Here is a 20371-nt window from a genome sequence, read left to right on the forward strand (position 1 = left end):
GACATGGACCCACACAGAGAATGATAAAGGCTAAAAAAAGAAATATCAGCTATCTTATTTCGTAAGTATCATCCCTCCCCCTGCACCGAATTAATGGATTATTCATAAATATAATTATACTGTGTGTACAATGCCATGTAGAATATGTATCCTGGGGTGAAGGGTGGTAAGCCAGTGTTGAACAGTTTTCATTCTGGTGTTTTGTAGCTTTGTGACTTTGCAACATTGCTTTAATGTGTAGTGGGGATCAGCAGCTCTTATTTTGTCCATTTTATTCATTCCAGTAACTTTTCCTCTTAAGAAGGTGTACTGAGATAATAGAAATTTTATCAAGTGAAGTTAGAGTCTCCCACAATCTTGTGTCACTAGATCAGAAGCACAGTTTTATTATCCAATTTGTTGGTAGCGCTGGTCTGTTTCGGACCCGATATTAGAGGCTGGTGAGACTCACAAGTGTTCATGAGGACCATTAGGAGCATTTCTTTATGGCAAAGAAAAGTTAAATTAGAAAAAGCTTGCTCACAAAGAAATCTGCAAAGCATCAGCAAAAGAACTGCTTGATTTTGGATAGGGGAGGCCCCAAAGACTCCCTAAACATTAGTTGTCAAATGCAGTATCCTTGTATAGAAAATGGATTGGTGGAAACGCTCATCACAGTAGCATCAGGAAGGTGGGTGCCATATGAGGTGGACTGACTTGCATGAAGGTTTCCTATGACTGAGGAAAATGAAGTACTAGTGTCAGATTGCTGGACTCTGACAGTAGATATCCCAACACGCGTACTTGGAAAATAAGCTGTGTAGCAACATTGCAGAATCCTTCCACACTGTTTTGGGACTGGACCAATCTGCATACAGGTAGTACTACCCAGAGAATATATCAAGCTGTCCTCTCATTAATTTTGAACATGTTAACTCAGATTTTTAAGAAAATGCAGCGCGTCTATGGGAAGAATAATTGGCCCCTCAGATAAGTAACAGAACAAGTTTACTTTTACATAGAAGATTCTTGAAACCAAATACTATTTGCTAGGCAGGAAGAATAGTTCAAAGGACTATATCAAGATACTAAGACTGTCTGTATGAGACCAATATGTGACTTTAAGCTTCACAGCTAGTACTTGTTTTGGCTGGAGACAAGTTACATAGTTCAATTTCTGAGAACAGACTTCTTCAAATGCATGAATTTTTTTCTTATATTCACTGGTAATAAAAGATTATGCCTGTCATTATATATGCAAGAAATTTATGGATTGGTATAAAAATGTCATGTTGTGTGAGTGTTTGTAACTTCTAACTACTCAGTTATGGATAGGAAACACAGAACTATGGTAGTCACACTAATTACTGCTTTTGTGTTGTATCTGAGATAAACAATACAGGAATATTTGCAAAAGAATGAAAAATGTGTAAATAAAGAAGAGAATGTGAACGGAAAGAAAGGTCACAGTATTTGAACTGTATCTGAATACAATATGTGGATTGGGAATAAGTTGCACAGGGAGAAAAAACAGATATAAAGGGAGGAAGGGAACAGAAAGTAGACAGTTTACTACCTAGCTCACACAGCCAGAAATCTGATTCTGCATTTGTTTGTTTATTTATTGAATGTGTTTGTTTATTTTTACATTTCAGAATTATAAATGTCATTGTTCAATGGCAAGATACTTAAAAATTGTGGGCAAATTATTTTGATGCCTGTGGTAATTAATATTTTATATGGGATCCAGTCAATAGCTACACAGTTTTTTTATAGGTTCTGGGTGACAGTTGCTGTATTATTGGTGACATAGGTAGACCATGCTACATGAAATGCTACTGTTTAATATTAAAAATATGTTGTCATGGGTTGACAAAGAAATATTAAGAAATGCAGTGATCAGTGAATCACTCCAGAGTGCACTTCTTACATTTCAGTGGCTACCCAGTTGTTTTCCAAAATGGAACCTTTAATTTTTAGATAAAGTTAGCATAAATGGAATGCCCTTCCCTCATTCTTTGGATTCATTGTCCAGTTATACCTTGTTCAAGTGTTTTAGGGATCAGTAAAAGACAGAGAGTGAAATATGCCCTTTATGCATAGAAAGGGGCCTTGACAGGCTTGAGGAGTGGGCCCATGTGAACCTCATGCAGTTCAATAAGGCCAAGCGCAAGTTCCTGCACCTGGGTCGGGGCCATCCCCAATATCAGTACAGACTGGGGGATGAATGGATTAAGAGCAGCCCTGCAGAGAAGGATTTGGGAATACTGATGGATGAAAAATTGGGTATGAGCTGGCAACATGAGCTTGCAGCCCAGAACGCCAACCGCATCCTGGGCTACATAAAAAGCAGCCTGGTCAGCAGGTCGAGGGAGGTGATTCTCCCCCTCTATTCTGCTCTGTTCTGAGACCGCACCTGGAGTACTGCATCCAGCTCCGGGGTCCCCAGCACAAGGAAGACATGGACCTGTTAGAGCAGGTCCAGAGGAGGGTCACGAAAATGATCAGAGGGCTGGAACACCTCTCCCATGAGGAAAGGCTGAGAGAGTTGGGGTTGTTCAGCCTGGAGAAGAGAAAGCTGCAGGGAGACCTTGTTGCTGCCTTCCAATATATAAAGGGGCTTATAGGAAAGACGGAGAGAGACTTTTTACCAAGGCCTGTAGTGACAGGACAAGGGGCAAGGGTTTTAAACTGAAAGAGGGTAGATTCAGATTGGACATAAGGAAGAATTTTTTTTACAATGAGGGTGGTGGTACACTGGAACAGGTGGCCCACCCCTGGAAGTGTTCAAGGTCAGGTTGGACAGGGTTTTGAGCAACATGAAAAATGTCCCTACCTATAGCAGGGGGGTTGGACTAGACGATCTCTGAAGATCCCTTTCAACCCAAACCATTTTGTGATTCTGATTCTGTGATTCTAAGTATCCTTTCTTCCATGCACTCTACAAGTTTGGGCCTGTCATCATAGCACAGTTTTGAAGGGACTGCTCTTACTTTGATTCTTGTGGAATATATCATCCCAAAGTTAATTTGTAAGACAGCAGGTCCAGGGCTTCTGCCATCTCTGCAACCCATAAAAAGAAATAAGCTTTGCAGTGCAGGGATAATTTGCTGCAATCTAGAAAAGGGATGGTAAATCAGCTTCTTCCAAATGCTAAAGAGCAGCTGAGCCTTATGTATCTGTTGAAATCTATGGTGGATTTGTATTTAGCAAAATCAGGTCTTCTAACTGCTATATATCCAGCACTCAGTCTCTAGTGTAGCTAAATGCCCATATGCTTAACTTTAAATTAGCCCGAAGATGAGAGTGAAAAAAATTCCGTAAGACCAATTATTTATATATGTTGCTTTTCTGGACAGTTTTGGCCACTAGCAGAGACACTGAACCAATGAGTTAGAGAGACCTTTGATCTCACCTAGTATGGTCATACTGATGATTCCTGAGAACTACAGCCTCCGTTCAGATTCTCTAGAATGTTTCTGAGGAGCAGTGTCTGCTTGGTGCTGAACGTAGGCTTCATGGTCATTCTTGAAGTCGCTACGTGTGAAGTGAAACGCATCCTAATATGATGCTGTAGTCCACACATAACACGTGGGATGACCATCCAGTGGAACGATAATTAGTCCTCCTTTAAGAGAATAGGGAAATGCATCTCCCAAATCATTACCGGAGAACAATAGCACCGTGTAGTGACATAAAGCGCATGGGATCACATCACAGCGATCTGCTGGTTGCCGTGGTGACGGGAGTGGGCCCGTAAAGCCAGCCGCCCGGCTGCTGAATTGGAAGGGATAAGAAAAACACAGCCCACTTCCCATGCAAAATGAATTACAAGAACAAGCAAAGGAAGAAAAGAAAATTGTCAACCCTTAATCAAATGTTCTCGTATTTTTAGAAAGGGTTTGAAGAAAATGGAGGCCATCTCTGCCTACCTCTTGGGCTTCAGGGACCTGGCTAGTAATATCTCTGTACATACCATGGAAATAAATCACAACAGTTTGTATAAGAAAAATCACATGTAACAGAAATCTCATCTGTCTGCAGTGGGAGATGACAATACCTTATTCAATCCTGCTATTTGTTGTGCCTGCCTTAGCAAACAAAATCTGTAGGAATACAGTAAAATGGGTCTCAACATAATGACTGTATTTAGCAGGCAAGCCTGACTGTGTATTTTCCCTGCACCCTTTTAATTTTCACCTAGAGAAATTTAGTATATTCCAGTTCCTTATTAGCTTACAAGCACTCTTACTTTTTACCCTTGCTTCACCACTACAGATCAAAAGCAGTGTGGTGGAAACGCATTTAAATATAGCAAGTCAGTGACGCATAGAAAACACCATTCATTTTCCAGTATTTCTCTTTTTTGGGAGCTGCTTCATATTTTATTACATTTAGTAAGATAATATTAAACAAAACAGCAAGTTCAGTTGACCTAACAGCCTCCAATTACTAGCAGCTAGGTCCTGAAAATGGTTTGGGCACCTGAAAGTTAGGCAGTGCCTTCATTTTGCAGTGCACGGTGTGGACTCCAAACAGCCAGGTGAGGCCTCCAAGACCATATTAAAAATGCAGTTAGCTGCAGCAATGGTGAGCATCACCACGCTTGACTTTACAGTTCCTGTCTCTGGGAGCGGGATCCCTACAATTGAATTGGGCACACAAGACCCTGCGTAACTTAATAGAAAGAGAAAGGCGCTTAAGAAAGGGGTTTGCAATGCTAAGCAGAGGAAGCCAGTAGGGTACTTCAAAGCAGGAGTTATATCTGAAAGTTTTGCCTCCCTTTGCATTAGACACCATCTGGAGGCCGGATTTCCCATGCTGCTCCCTGGATCTTGACATCCAAGTTGTCCCTTCGGATGAGGACAGCTGGCTCACTGTTTTCTTTCAAATTAGTATGCACCAGAAGCATGAGTCTGTAGCTCAGAAGTTAGGATACTTGGTTGAAAGAAATGGAAAGTCCTGAATTTTTAGCTTTTTCTCTGCTTTTTATATTTGGCAGTCACTGGATGTAAACCAGAAACATTTCTAGCAACAGCACAAGAAGATTGATTTACCACAGCCAGCTGTCACTGATCTAAAGGATAATATTCCTTTCTGGCTTACTGACTAAACTTCACAGCAATTTAGTTTTAGCAGGACCGGTGAATGATTCCTCCTCAATCCCAGAATGCCCTTTCCTATCAGTTGTTCCATAGCTTCCTCTCTTTTTAGGAAACTCGAGTTTGAGAAAGACATGTGAATCTGATCTTCTGCCTTCTGCATGAATCCTCTAATGGCTGGGCTGTGCCAAGAAAGAAAGATAAAGCAATTCTTCCTCCTTCCGTCACATTTGTAAGAAAGAGCAGCTGCCAATTCACACCGTGCTCCTGTGTTTCTGCCTTGGGCATGCTCTGAGACTTCCTACCAGATCAAGCTCTGATGGCGTCTAAGAGGAGGACCTACTTTCTAGACTCACTTGAAGGTCTGATGTGGTTTCCAAGCTGCTCCATCTGCTCAGAATGGAGAGCTTGAACACCAGGCAGCCCAAAGGTAAAGCTGCCGATGTGAGCGGGATTCAGCTGCAGGCAGGAGATGAACAAGTGCTTCCAAGACCTCAGTCGTAACTTTAGGGCATAAGTGTGTGAAGGCTTAAGTATTTTCCTGAGCGTGTGTTTTCCTTGCTTCTGTTTCACAGACCCTTTCTGTGAATAACCTATTTTTAAGACATGGATCCTGCCCAGAATTTTACAGTCGAAGTCTTTGACTCTGTGTTTTGTACTCTCCAGGCTGATTTGGGTGGCTCACATTTTAAACAACATGACGAGGGTTGATAAAAATGTGAGGAAGGAAATGCTTCTGTGAGACATTCTGGGAGGTGAACAGAGTTTTTACATTTATTACGAAAACACCAGTGTTAGCTCCAAGGTTAAACAGAACTCCATGTTATGTGCAGAGCAGGTATTCAGCATTTTTGTTATGTCTGAAAATATCGTGTTTACCCCTTCCTGCACTCCCCAAATTTACACACTTATTGGAGAAAGGAATATTTTTCTGAGAATTTAGAATTCTGTTAATTAGCTCACACTAATATTGATTTTAAAGTGGGTCCTTTGAGAAATTTAGCATCTAAGTTAACTAGCATTTATCTCAAGTAGTCTGAATAACAGTACAATATAGACTCTCTGGAATTTTCATTACTCGAATGAAATGAAATTATCTTCACAATATACATTCAAGACATTAAGATGTAATTTAGGTAAGTATTAATAATTATTTTATTGAATTGTTATGACTAAATAGGCAGACAGAGTTGGGTCAACAGCATTAGTAATTAAGTGGGCCAAGTGTGACATCAGAGGTAATTTTTTCAATTGCCACCTTATCTGTGCAGCTAATTTGCATGTGACAATTGTGTTGGTTGTAATGAATCAGTGCTACAAGGAAGAGGGGATAAAAATAGTAGAAGTTCTTCCTATCCCAGCTATCAGTATTGTTTAATTATCACTATACTTTAATTAACTGTTATTGTTGTGTGCAAGGTCTGTGACTATATGTTCATTTGAATATCAATATCGGAAAAGCTTTTGATGATGGCACTGGTTACTTCAGGTTCACTTCCTGAAGAGCTGAATGTGAACCAGAGAGAGATCTTTAAAACATAGGTAGAGTGAGACTAGGGGTCTGTTGGGACTCCTTTTTAAACTGACCCTACTTACATCACCTTCTACCTTTATGCATAGTTTGTAAATTAGGGCTCTGAGTTGCTCTTATCTATGAGAGAAATGGCGTTTTGTAGTTAACATTTCAATACTAATTTATTATTACTTTCTGACAAAATGACAGTAATATGGAAAACTTTCTTCCAGTTTTCTCTTTGGTTTTGTGGGGTTTTTAATTGCTGAGAAAGTCATAAATGTAAAGACTGCCGATAGAGCAAGGTGAGGATTGAGAATGAGTATCAGTATCAATAATTTAAAAGCAAAATAATTTTGGAAGAACATTATCAAATGATTATTTTGCAACATGCTCAGTCCTTTCTTCCTAACATATTTTATAATCAATCTCTTTTCCCCAAGGCAAAATTCCATGCTTCTGCAGGGGATTTTTCTAACGTAGTCTTGTCAGGTTTGTAGGTGAAATAACAATTTCTGCAGTATCTCCAGGAATCTGATAAATCTTTCTGACCTCAAAGTACAAGTTAAGCATTTCACTCAATAATCATTCTTACAGATCTTGTTTTCATGTTAACAGTGGCAATACTAGTGAGAGGCAACCTTTTCACTGATACTGAAGTTTGCTAAATTCTGGTCGTTTGCCAGTTCTTGTTTGGATATGAAATGTGTGACACATTGCCTGAAATTTTTGCACTAATAAGTAGCAGTTTTCATTATTGAAAACTACATTTTTCTAGTCATTTCTTGCAAGTCTCTAAGAAATAAACTCTTTTACCTTGTGGAAAAGCTATGTTGTGATGAAAATTTATAAACCTTCTGGCATATGATTTAGACAATGAAAAAGAAAAGTCACAGTTATTCAATGTGTCCTTAACCATTTTGTGAGATGTCTTTAATTTGTTCCCAGCCAGAGGACACTTCAAATGTCAACTATTTCAAGGGGATGCAGTTTAGAAGGATATTAGGATTAGATGGGCGAGAAGCAAAGCAATTCAGAATGAAGAGGGGGCAGTTTTAAGTGAGCCGTTGAGGATGTGCTTCATAACAGTCCTTGTTCCCATTGGTACCAGATGCCTGCTCCCTTCCTTCCCAGCTATGCATTTGAGGTGGAAGGGGTAAGGAACAATAGAGCTCTCGGATGCTGTTGGTCTCAGTTTTCTCTCTCTGACTTCAGTCTCCAAGCATGTATAATGGAAGAACATTCCGATCTGCCCGCGCCCTGCTCCCACCTCTCTTACCTGAGCAGCAGAAATGATGGTGCTCCCAGATACCCCAGCTAACTGTACCACCACCCCAATTCTCTTTTTTTCTTTCTGTGCCAAGTCGTATTTCCAGCAACCCTGAAAACCCGAGTATGAGGCCTGTTGCCCCAACTCCATTCGGATCCCCCCAGCTGTGCTCCTGCAGCGTCAGGTCTCAGTCAGCCGGGGTGAGATTCAGTACAAATACAAAATGTTGATGGTGCAGCAGATTACTGCATAGGCGGCTGGGAGAGGGCACAGGAGAGCATATAGTGCTTCCCCAGGCAACAAGAGTGATGCAGCCACCAGTGCCACCCCATCGATACTGTATTTACTTCACAAGCCATTCTTCCCTTACCCGCACCAACCCTGCTCTTGGGCAAACCCATTTCCAATACACCAAAAGCATAAAAAGATTACCAGAAGTTGTTGCCACTTCCAGTAGCACTTAGCATCTCCAGTTGAACTTGATCTCAATAATGGCTGCCTAGCAAATGAATTCAACTCAGCCTGGTGGGTAGCAGCTCTTACGCAGCTTTAGGCACCAAATTGACTACTTTTCCTTCTCTAGCTGACATAGTTGAGCATAGAAAAAGCTGGGTAGCTGGTATTGCCAGCCTATCGTCAAAACTCTCCCAAATCTTCTGTTTCTTACATAACAATCATTTCTTTTGTAAGAGAGAAAAAAAGCTTCAAACTGCAAAATTAATTCTTTTCTTTCTCTATTTTTCAGACAGTTTTTACTCAGTTTACATAAAGTGTTGCATATGCATTTATGTCCCCATTGAGGTTTTTTTTCCAGAACTTTGATTGCAGTGAAAAGTCTATGAAACCTCTCTCCAACCTCTATCAGGCTTTCAATCTATTAGCCAAGGTGAAGAGCAAGAATAAGACCAAAAAGCATATGCAGGTGGTTTGTTCCCCACCCCCCCCCTCTTCCAACTTCAGTGGTTGAGTTTTCATATAAGTCTAGCGATGTATCTTCCAGCTGTTTTAAAGCTTCTGTACCATTTTTATTTTACTTAGATGACAGAACCAGACATTGGAATTTTTCACCATAGGTCTCATGCACAGAAAATATATGAAGAAAGATTAAAAACGTAGGTACAAAAGGGAGGCAATGAGAAACATACAGTCATGCCTGCCATTTTCATATGTTCTTCTAATCACCATATTTTATTATCTTCAGGGACAAATCTTCAAAGTGCTTTTGTTCCTGCAGGATGTAGAATGCGTATTGGTCTTTTTTTTTTTTTTTAAGAATCTTGGAAGTTGTTCTTTTTTCATAGTATATGAAGTTGTCTACAAGTTTATGAATCTTTTGCTTTGATTGGATTTTAGAGGTTCTTTGAGCTGTTTAACATACTAAAATTAAGCTATTTTTAATAGAGTAATTTTTTTGCTATAAATTTGACATGTTCCAGATTAAATTGTTTTCTAAAGATTCTGTATACATATATCTGTACTTACATACATTTGGAATCTGGTATAAAAGTCTAACCCAGCATTTTTGGGAAAGGCTATATTAACTTCAGGTGGAGAGTGCCAGAGGTGATTTTGTGTGGAACAACCCAAATAAATGCCAGTAAAATCTTTATCTCATAGTGTACCATTATGTATTTTGTTCTGAACTTATTCATAGGAACTATCTCAGATTTTGGCAAAATTTCTGGGTTTTTAAAATTGTGTTGTTTTTCATATGCCTCCAGTCTCCCACATGCAGAGTCATTTTTCCTTTCTTCTTGAGCCCAACTGTTCTGTGAAACTACTGCCTTCTTACTCAGGAGATTGGCTTTCTGTATGTGCAGGAAGAAAGATGATATTCCTGAGGGTTGTGCAGAACCACAAATCCCAGGATGGGGCCAGCTACACTCGAACTTCAGAACCAGAATCTTTCTAATTCATAGGGCTGTCTCTTATGCATTAACAAGATAGGAACTTCAACAGTGTGAGCTGAAGTGAACGAGATCTGAATCTGTCCTAGTATAAGCAATTTTGATATATTCTTACTGCTTTTATTCCGTGAAGTAAGTTTTCCTTCCAACTAAGTTTTCCTATAAACTTAAGAAACTACAGCATCACAAAGCCTCTTAGGTTTTTATTACATAATAAAAGTGTAATAACCCCAGTAGAGATTGCTGTCCCATATTTCCTGTTTTAAGAACCTGTTCTGTATATAAGCATATCAAAGTTGTATCTTTGGACTCAAATTCTTTAGGTGTCTACTAGACTAATTTCTTTTTGGTGAATGTTTCAGCTAACATAGCTCAGCTATTTTTAAGGCTGAAATAATGTGAAAAGACATTCTTGCATTAATATTCATTTTAATTACATTTACCATGTCATCTCTGTAAAGTTAATTGAGGTTAAATTTGGCCCAGCTTATAATAAATGTGTGCATGGCAGCTAAGAGCAGGGAGAGAATTTCTCCTCTTGTCTGGGATCTGCTGCAGAAGGAAGTGAGGTTTTCCTCACTCTCAATGTAAGAGCCTATGGAAGGAGACTGGAGGAGCGCAAGAAAAGGAATCAGGTAAAAAAAGCATCAGGGAATGGGATTACGGGGAGAATGGGAGCAGACACCAGGGAGATAGGAATAAGGGGGACTGTTTCTTCCTCTTCACAGATACTATCTGAAATACTATCTATTTCTACTACTGTCAGTTTACTCCTCTATGTTAAGCAATAGTGGGTATATACTGAGTATCTAAAGTTTCCTGGTTTGCTCTTGTGGAAAGATGAAGAGCTGGTTTAGCTCCATGGCAGGAGACGATGAAGTCTGTTTTACAGGAGGGATGAGTGTCTGCTTCTGTTGACACTGATGGTGACACACAGGAAAAGCTGCAAAACCTGAGCACACTGAAAGAGCAGGTTGTTGCCTTCTCAGACAGGGGACAAGGAGGCAACATGAATTCCAGGCTTTCCTGAGTTTTAAATATTTGATTTTGTAACCTTGACATACTTTAAAAAATATATAATACCAACTGCAAAGAAACGAAATATATGAACTAATATATAAGGAAAAAACCATAGTAAAGAATAAATAAAATAATGCTGCCTCTGCTATGCAGCAACTTTCTGCAAATAGGCAGGATTCTTCCTGTGCCTAAGTGTTAGTTGAATAGAAATATTTGCAATATTTGAAGCTGGATGCCAAGGTTACTGACACCAGTAAACAGTGTGTAGTAGCTCAGTGATGAGTATACTGTGATTGTGTGTAAACATCATGCAGTGATGAAAGGTGAAATCTGAAAAACAGTGAAATGAAGTGAAAGCAATAGCTGTAAACAACATATCTGCATTTATTAAAATGAACGAAAATGTATAGTCTTTGTTTTGGACTGGATCCTCAGTTGGCTCAGTTTGCTTAAATTCATTTATGCTAGCCATTTCCAGCAGCTGGAGAATCCAGCCCAAAATGCAGGGTTTTTTCCCCAGTTCTTCCTCTAAATTTACGGTACCTCCTTTAGGTTATTTACAGGAGAAAGGAAGAAAGCGGAAATTATGGTTTGTATGTGTTTACCAGGGAGATGAAGGGGGTATTAACCCCACCTCATCACTATCACTGTTTGCACAGCCTGTGCTGCATGCACTCTTACACCATGTGATCTGCTTAAACCGGCATGATTGCAGCTTCTCCTTTTAGAGCAGCTCTTTGCCTGCCCCTGTTCTGAATGCTGCACACAAATTCTTTCAGGCTATGATTTGCAGACTTGTAATCTTAAATCATACCGCTTACTATGAAATATAATTTTAAATGTAATAGCTTTGCAAAGTTTCCATGATTCCCTTAAAAAGACCTCCCCTAGATTTTGCAGGATACTCTGCAGAGTAGCACTTGAGAGTCCTCAAGAGTACATCTGTAAACTAATCAGTCCATCTGAAAAGAGTGAAGATTTAGCAGCTGAACAGGGTGAAGTATTGCTTATTCCAGTGTGCTTGCTTTTTGAGAGAAAGCTATGTTGCTGTGGGACAGGAGATTTGATATTCAGAAAGAATTCATATCCATTATTAAACCCTGATTCAGCAAAGTATTTAAGCATGTTCTATTATGCGCCTATTAGCTTTTCATTTTGCTGCTGCTTAAAAGCTCTAATGAGTCTGAAGGAGCAAGCCAAATGGAAAGGTGGAGATGAAGTTTTTCATGGATTTGCTCACATAAAGCCTATTTCATGATGATGTTAAATGAGTACGACTAATAAGAATTCTTGCCTCTAGCAAACTAGTGTCATGAGACTGCAACAAGGGTAAGAGTTCAAGGCAGGTCATCTGTTTTTTGCAGGTTTTGTGCTAGTTAGAAGCTTTTTTAAAAATAATAATAAAAAAGAGCTGAGTTTTTTTCTGAAATGAGGCAGTCTAAAAAAGCAATACAAGATTGCCAGCCTACCTTGAACCATCTTGATTTGGTCCCTGGCTGCAATTCCCTTTTTAAGCTACTGTTGTGCCTCCTGTGATTCCCAATAGTTACTGCCAGCTAATCAAGTACCTTGTCCTTCAAATGCTGAACTTACTATCTAGGTGGTGTCAGACTCTTTCAACTTAGGAGTCGTATTATCCTGTTTGTGTTGCTATAGGTCCTCTCCTACGGGTAGCAACTCCTAAGAATAGCGGCTTGAATTGTGGAGGATTATTTTACGGACTTTTGTGGGCACTTATTTTGTGTATTGTGTGAACAGATGGTCTTTTTCAGCTGTTTGCATGTTAGGAGTTACTCAACCTGCCCGCAAGCAGGGCGGTAAGAGCAGTGATGGGTAAAGTTAGGACTGCACTGGTACAGTTAAATTTGGGGCCAGGGTGGGGAACATGACTGTATGAGGCTTGTTGATACCACTCCCCCTCTTTGGTTTCTTCACCATTTTATTAGCAAGGAACTAAATAATCTTATCCTCATCCACTCTGTTCATCTTATTCTGTGCTAAGTCTGGAGAAAAATGAACATCATAGATAGCTCGGTGAGGTAGGAGGGGAATGAAAGAATGAAGTTTCTGAACATTTCTCTAGTCATGTCCTTGTTTTCAATCAAGTGAAAGAAGGTTCACAGCTGGTGTTTGTCTTGAGTGAGAGCTACAATTTCTCCACTGGCAGTGCTGCCAGCGGTATAGTAACTGTCCATGAGTTCACGCGCCTTCCACCATATTTTGTCATCATGAAAACGAATGCAATCATCAGTAATTTATGATTCTTGTCAGATACTATAAGTTAAGCAAAATGTTCTCTTTTAAACGCAACAGAAGGGCTTGTTTCAGGCTATTGAAGGCATCTGCTATTTTTTCATTTTTATTCTACCTTTTTTTCCCATTTTTAGGGAAGCAATGTAATGGAGGACCAGGATCTCTTGGAAATAGGAATCCTTAACTCTGGACACAGACAAAGAATACTCCAAGCAATCCAGCTTCTCCCAAAGGTATAGTTTCTGTTATTATCCAAGCAAGGGAGCTAACACCTACAGCTTTCACGTTATTTAAGACCCTTTTTGAATGGAGATAAATATAACTCTACTGTTTTTGTAGACATGTTTTTTGCATATGCAAATGTGGCATAACGTAATGTCATTGCATTGGACTCACTTTGTATAGATGTAATTGACAAACAAAGCAAAGGAGAGTAAAATCTGTAATTTGAAGTGATGGCTGTTTAAAATTTTCTCAATCTGTTTATAGACTGTCATCACATATTTGTAAATAAGGCTGTCAATGAATCCCAGACGTTTGTCTTTACATAGCAGTTGACCTGGAAGTACTTTGCTCCTTATATAAGTATTCTTAAAAGCCTTGGATGAAACATTGTTTTCCTAATACCTGCCTTTCAAGTAAGATGTGGAGACATCCTGCAGGCTTCATGTTTGATTTGCTGCTGCATACATGAATTTTGCTTCTCAGCTGTAGACAGAATAACCTGCAGTCATTTTTCCAATCATTTTTGGTGCTAGCTGATTTAAACTATAGATTTTAAAATCAGTGATAGAAAGGGATTGTTCTTATATTTTGCATATCAGAATATGTCAGTGGAGGCTTCTACTAGCATTCCAAACAAGAGGGATAGTGGGCCTAGCATGAAAACTTACTACTTCATTTTGGAAAGCTGTTTGAGGAGAATGAATGAGGAGAAGTAGGCACCAGTAAGGCTCAGAAGGCTGCCACGTGATGCAGATACTTAGTGCAAGTTGCTAGGGTAGGAGTAAAACCTAGTGTAATGTGTGTGGAGTGTTCTGGGAGCAGCATGTATAGAATAATTAAGGTAAATAAAGATTAGTCTGCTTGCAGTTTGATAATACTGGAGAATGAGAAGAGTTATTAAAGGACTTTTCAGTCTAGAGCATGAGGCTGACATTGCTGGAAGAGCCTTTTTGATGCATCATGGCTTAGTGGATGGATCACTTGTAAAAGACAACAAGGGTTTCTTTTGTATGGGAAAAAATAGAAGTTGTGAACAATTTTTGGATCTGGATGTGTTAGTCAATCCATATATACTACAATATGAGTCTGTGCACTGAAACACCAAAGATTATTAAAGACAATAATATTCCACATACCATATTAGACAAGTGAGATAAATTGTACAAGTAATAGGGTATATAAAAGTAGCATTTGATGAATTACAATAGATATTTAAGGTTTAACTATGACTTTATGAATTTTTAAGCAATGCTATCATTCAAACAAAACTTTGTAATCTTAATCCCTGCTCTTAGCTGATGAAATATTTTTTCTGTTTTTCGTACTTCTTGGAGAGATCAGCTTTCTTGTATTCTTGTTTAAATCTTTCAAAATGAATGAATGGATTGTTAATATATCATAATTTTAGTGCTATCTGCACTCAGTAATGGGTGTTTATGTCGTTAATAATGTCTGCTTTTGGAGAGTATACTAATGCTGAGACCCAGATTCTGTCATAAAACTCCAACTGAGGTCTTTTAAAATGTTCTTAATATGAGAAAGGAGGACAGAATCAAGATCTAGAGATACTCTTGAAACCGGTTGAGAACAAGATAGTTATGCAGTTACTTGGAAGAATCAACATCTTCTGAACCAAAGATAATTAAGTAACAGAACGGCTTGAAGCATGAGCTGAAGAACGGTGAGGTAGTCTTTAGCAGCTTCCCTGTTGAGCTAGAAAAAACAGTCCTTAAGGACCACGTTTTTAACATGTCTTTGATGCAAGAATGTTACACCAAAACAAAGGCAGTCAAAAGCTGAAGCTGTGCACCACATTTCTTCACTTAAATGACTCAGCAGTGAAAGAGAGCTTAGATAGTAAAAATACATAATTTCCTATTCAAAACCAAGTTCTCTCGAAGGCACAGCTGTCGGAATAGTTATGGGGCCCAAAAATTGGGATCATGGTAAGTTTTATCTAATGTAACCCACCCTTGCTATATTCACAACAGCTTGCTGAAGATCTAAAAAACTTCAACATCCTGCAAGGAACCGTGAAACATTTCTGTATATCTATTTGTTTGTTGATAAGTTCAGCTCTGTCATCATGCATTCAAAATAGTGCGTACTGTCTAAATATTTTAAGATCTCAAACCATAATTGGAGTCTCACTAATTTGAATCTCATTAGATAAAAATTCTTTTAGTTTGTTTGTTTTGAACATGTACCTCTTTTCTGTTCCTCATTTAATTTAAAACTTGATGACTCCTTGTGTTTTAGTACTTAATAACATTGCTGATGATGTTATTTTTAGTTTTACTATTAATGTTTCCTGTCTTGTGATACTTTTTAACTCAGATTTTGAGGTGGAAGTTAAGTGCTTTAAAAAACATCTATGGAACAACACTTCCTTAGAGCCGTATACTCAGGCAGTATTGAATAAGCTTAGAGGGTAAAAATCAAGCAACAAATCTATTGTCAAGGTTTTAAAATACTCTTTTTTTAAAGCTCTGTTTTTTTATTCTCATCAATATTCATCTCTGCAGCCTGGAAATGCAACAGGCATTTAGTGGCTGAAAAGAAAGACGGTCTTTTTTTACTCATAATTGCTAGCTTCCTAAAGAGTGATGGATTTCTCTATTTCAAACACCAGTAGCCTGTTTAGGAACCACTTTCTAGAGCTTAAAGTAGTTTTAAATATGAAAAAATCCCACATATCTGTCCAAATATAGATTAATTAATCATTGTAGTTTCTTATGCAGTGTTTAAGCAGTATAAAAAGGTATGTTTACCCAGATTTCTCAAAATATATTTCCCTGATGATTCTGTATTTGAGAAGAACATTTCATAAGAGGGTAAACTGGTATGTTTGTAGGAGAGAGGCAGAGTTGAAATCTTTCAGTTAGATTTCTGCTTTTTAAAATACCCTTTATTTTTGTTGGATTAGACCTAGTAGCCCAAATTCTCATCTCGCACTAATGTAATTTAAGTTATTCAAGTTTCACATTAATATTAACTAGAGCACTTTATGGCTTATTATTATTAGATAAGGTTAAGACACTCTAGTAGAAATATCATTTGTAAAGTTAATTCTTGAAATGGAAATATTTTATACATGACATCAGTCTTGGAGCAAATTTCGTAGCAGAGTTTGATATTGCATTTAAGATTTTTTTGTGTGAAAAGAATGAAATCAATAAATGTTTGGAGAAGGATTTTATATGTTTTATTAAAAGGAAGTTCAGACATGTCGAGAGGTAGAGACAATGTCTAAAAAGATACTGAAGTTTCAAGTGCAAGGACTTGAGAAAAAAAATTAATACTGAGAAAAGAATTGTGTGCAGGATATGCTTAATTGACTAAGAAAATAACAGCAGTCATGATGTAACATTTTGGTCACACTTAAGTGACATAGGAAACCTAAGGAGCATTGTCAAGTTATTTTGGCATCCAAAACCTATGTGCAAGTGACTTCTCAATGGGTTCCTCAAAAGCTAAAATGTTTTTGAAAGTAAGAATTATCCTAGCTTTTCTGAGAACTTAGATAAGAAAAAGAATTGGTTTTATGTGGGATGCTCAGTGTATGGCTTCTTCTCCCAGCACATAATGGGAACACGTTCTCTCATTTGACAGATGGAAGAAAGATGTTCGCTGAAAGCAGCTTTCTTCTGGCTTCAGAGCTATTCTTAAAGTATACAGCTTGTTCCTTCCTGCATGGAGAGGTCTCAGCACAAAGCAAGTTTGGGAATCTTGTAGCCGTGGTGTGCAGGCAGCCAGCCTCTTTCCTGGGTGCTTTGCAGAACCAGACAAGAAGTAGGATGTGAGCAGGCTATGAGCACATGCTCTGTGTGAGTAGTGTTATATGAGCAGTAAAGCTGTACTTCCAAGAAGTGCTGCATCTATTACTCATATGTAACACTCTTGTGCAAGCACAGTAAGTCTGGCATTTAGGAAGACAGAACTACTGTGGATGTCCACATTAACTATGCTGTGTATCTAACAGAGAAAGACCACGTCATATGTTTGCTATTGCTATATTGCTATTGGCTTAGACATTCCAGAGCTTAGCAAACTGATTTGAATCCTGGTGTTTAATTCTTTCTCATTCAGCACAGCTAATAGGTAGATCATTCCAACTTCCATTCCTAGTGGACAGTGTCCAAACTAGGAGATGCTGCAAAGTGGATATCATAATGTTTATGACCCTTTCTGGCTATGACTCCTTGGTTCTGGTCTGCTGGAAGTGAAGATGAAAAACAGAATTCAAAGGAAGTGCTTTCTACCCTGCTGTTTTTCCTCCTTCTAATGCTTCTGGGAATTACTTTCCTGACTTGGAAGGAGGCCACTCACCTGCTCATTGCACTGCTTCTAAGACCTTTAACCATAAAGACAGAAAAAAGTCTTCGAATCCAGCATAACACATGAACTTTTCAACTCTGAAACACAAAGGCATAGTCTACATTATTTAAATAATGCAGCACAATAGGAACAGATCAATAAAACAAGGCAGTTAGTTAGATACATCCATGCTCAGGGTGTTTACTTCAGACTAGCTTCAGACTGGTCCCATAGACCAAATGTCCCCTTCATGCATGTGCTTCAAGACCGTCTCATGAAAGCAGTCTCACAGTTTCCTTCTTAACTGAGCCTTACACTTTCCGCACATCCTTTTGTCCAAGAAAGAAGACAATTGCTTTCTGGGAATATTTGCTGGTGTGGCTGTTCTGCCCCATGCCTTCACCCTTCATGTGTTCATGAGCTCCATAAGGGCCACTGATGGGATCCACATTCCCATCTGCAACCTGTCCACAGGCAGCTATAAACCATAAAGACTACCTCTCAGTTGTCCCACACCTTTACTCATTGAGGCATATTTATGAACATATTTTCAGGTCATCAAAAAGACTTCCAATACCCATATGGTCCATAATTCCAGCACTGGATTCAGGGGGAACACTAACATCTTCTCTATGGGCAGCAATAGCATTAGCATCATCTGGATACTGCCTGCCTCATGGGAAATGCTATGCACCCTCTACATCACCAGGTCATGAGACTGTACATATCCAGAAATGGAGCAAGTACCCAGTTTAACTGTAACTCAGTCACATGCTGTGTGAAAGGACACTATGGCTTTCGCCATCTGCCTGCAAGATAGCAGGCTGCATGACAGGCTGGACGCAAACATTTCCAATGTTTCCCAAACTATAGGTCTGGGCTGTGTTCTGTACAGCCCCTGCAAGGACACAGTTAAGTCTTTTTAACTTTTTAACAGACTGAAATAGCAAAGACCAGTTTCTTCAACACCCGTAAGCATGGCCCTCTGTTCTCTTTGACTCTTCTCAGAATATCAAGGATGGCGCTTGTCTCGAGGCTGCTGCACCTTCCCAGATGAAGGGAAGACCAACCAGGAGTGACTGGAGTAAGACAAGGAAAATGTGATTAACTGAATGTCTTTTGCAGCATCTCCAATGTAATGGGAAGATTACAAAGAAATGGATCTCTGTCTCCTTGTGTCATTGAATTTCTATCCCCACTCCCACCTCCACACAAAAGCAGTGGAGATGTCTTCATGGCCTCTGAGGCTTACTTGCTTTACCCATTCACTCCTCAATGGCATTGGGTTGATAGATATGTTTATTCTGACTACTGGTGTGTGGCTGTTAACTTCTGTCTCCAGTGCCAGCTGGAAACTATACAGGCCATTTCACTATAAAAAAAATTCGGTTGAAGCTGCTAGAAGATGGTTGGTGAGGTGGGAGGAATGAAAGGCTAACAAGGCCTATGTAAGTGACTGCCATGACGTGGGGAGAGAGGAGGACTAAGACTTGAAGACAGCTAGAGATTCAGGGCTGACTAGGTAAGAGGGTACTTTTCTGTCTTCCCTCTCTCACCAAGAAACCCTTCTCTATGTCCTCCTCCCCCTCCTCCAGTGACATAAAAGCTTTTGTTCCATCCCCTCCCACTTTTCATCTATCAAGAGAAATGATTCATCTCCCCTGTGCCTATGCCTTTGGTTGAAACACTCCATTCAGAGAATGACTCTCCCCTTTCAGTCCTATGATAGGCTGTTAGTACATTGTATTCAAGGCATTGTGCCCCAGAGGGTCCCCAGCTGTACCTCTTCAGTCTCAGAAACGATCTCTGCCTGCACAGCATGCTGTGGCCAAGTTCTCTGTAGCTGTCTCACACCCAGAGGTTCAAAGTCTCCAGAGAGGCACCAAGGTGGCCTCTGGAGGTGCCATGAACAGCCCATGGCTCATAATCGCTGCTACCCAGCCCCAGAGAACACACTTGCTAGGAAGACATCCAGCATTAAAAAAAAGCTGAAAATCATGGTGACTAATGACACAAACGTTCTTCTGAGGGCTGGCATAGCCCACCGTGGACTAGCAATGACAGAAATTGGTCAGTGTGGCCTAACGAAACAGGTGGGAGTAGCACTTGCAGTTGTAGGAAGAACAGAAGAGGTTCCAGCAGTCACCATAGCCTGTTGCAACTTGAACACCTAGAAGGGGTCTGCGAGGATGAGATACATAAGAGTGCCTATCCATGGAAGCAGCGTTTCTTCCTCAGGATTGGCCGTGCCTCCTTCTTCATCTGTCTCTGGTTGCTTCTGCAGCTGGCCCACTGGTCACTACACAGAAGCATAGTTAGACACTTCTGGACTCCTCACAGCAGTCATGAGGTATCAGCCTCCTGATACTGACACCAGGTTATCCTGCTATCAGGAAGCTTTCAACTTTCTTACAGCACAGGTTGATGAACAGCATCATTTCCTTGGGGCTCTAGTTGGCACCCGGTGGGATCTTCTGTGAAGCTGAGGAGGTTGATGGATTTTCTGACCATCACAAAAAATAGCATTAGTAGAAGGTGGATGATAATAAAATCGTTATAGAAGCAAAAGAAATACAGCAAACAGTTCTGAGGCAAAGAAAGTGAGGCAATTAAATCAGAAAAAGCATCAAGGAAGGAAATTATATGAGTCATGAAGAGTTAAAGGCAGTTGACAGCAAATGCAAAGGTATACCTCCACCATTCGGTCCATGCGTGCATGTGTGTTTTCTCCCATTGAAGGTGGTAAGGTTGTCAACCACTTGATTCAGACCTTTGTGTCCCTATT

At 39.6% G+C, this 20371-nt stretch overlaps 1 pseudogene across 1 annotated transcript in view; it reads left to right on the forward strand.

Moving 5' to 3' along the window:
- LOC104077545 overlaps positions 1-20371 on the forward strand; it is a 41277-nt pseudogene that overhangs the window by 14242 nt on the left and 6664 nt on the right. Inside the window, exon 2 of the transcript XR_683525.1 lies at positions 13179-13277. The product of XR_683525.1 is annotated as an ankyrin repeat and sterile alpha motif domain-containing protein 1B pseudogene (transcript). The remainder of the gene's footprint in view (positions 1-13178; positions 13278-20371) is intronic.

Source organism: Fulmarus glacialis, unplaced genomic scaffold (assembly GCF_000690835.1).
Source record: "Fulmarus glacialis isolate BGI_N327 unplaced genomic scaffold, ASM69083v1 scaffold14165, whole genome shotgun sequence".
Classification (NCBI taxonomy): Eukaryota; Metazoa; Chordata; class Aves; order Procellariiformes; family Procellariidae; genus Fulmarus; species Fulmarus glacialis.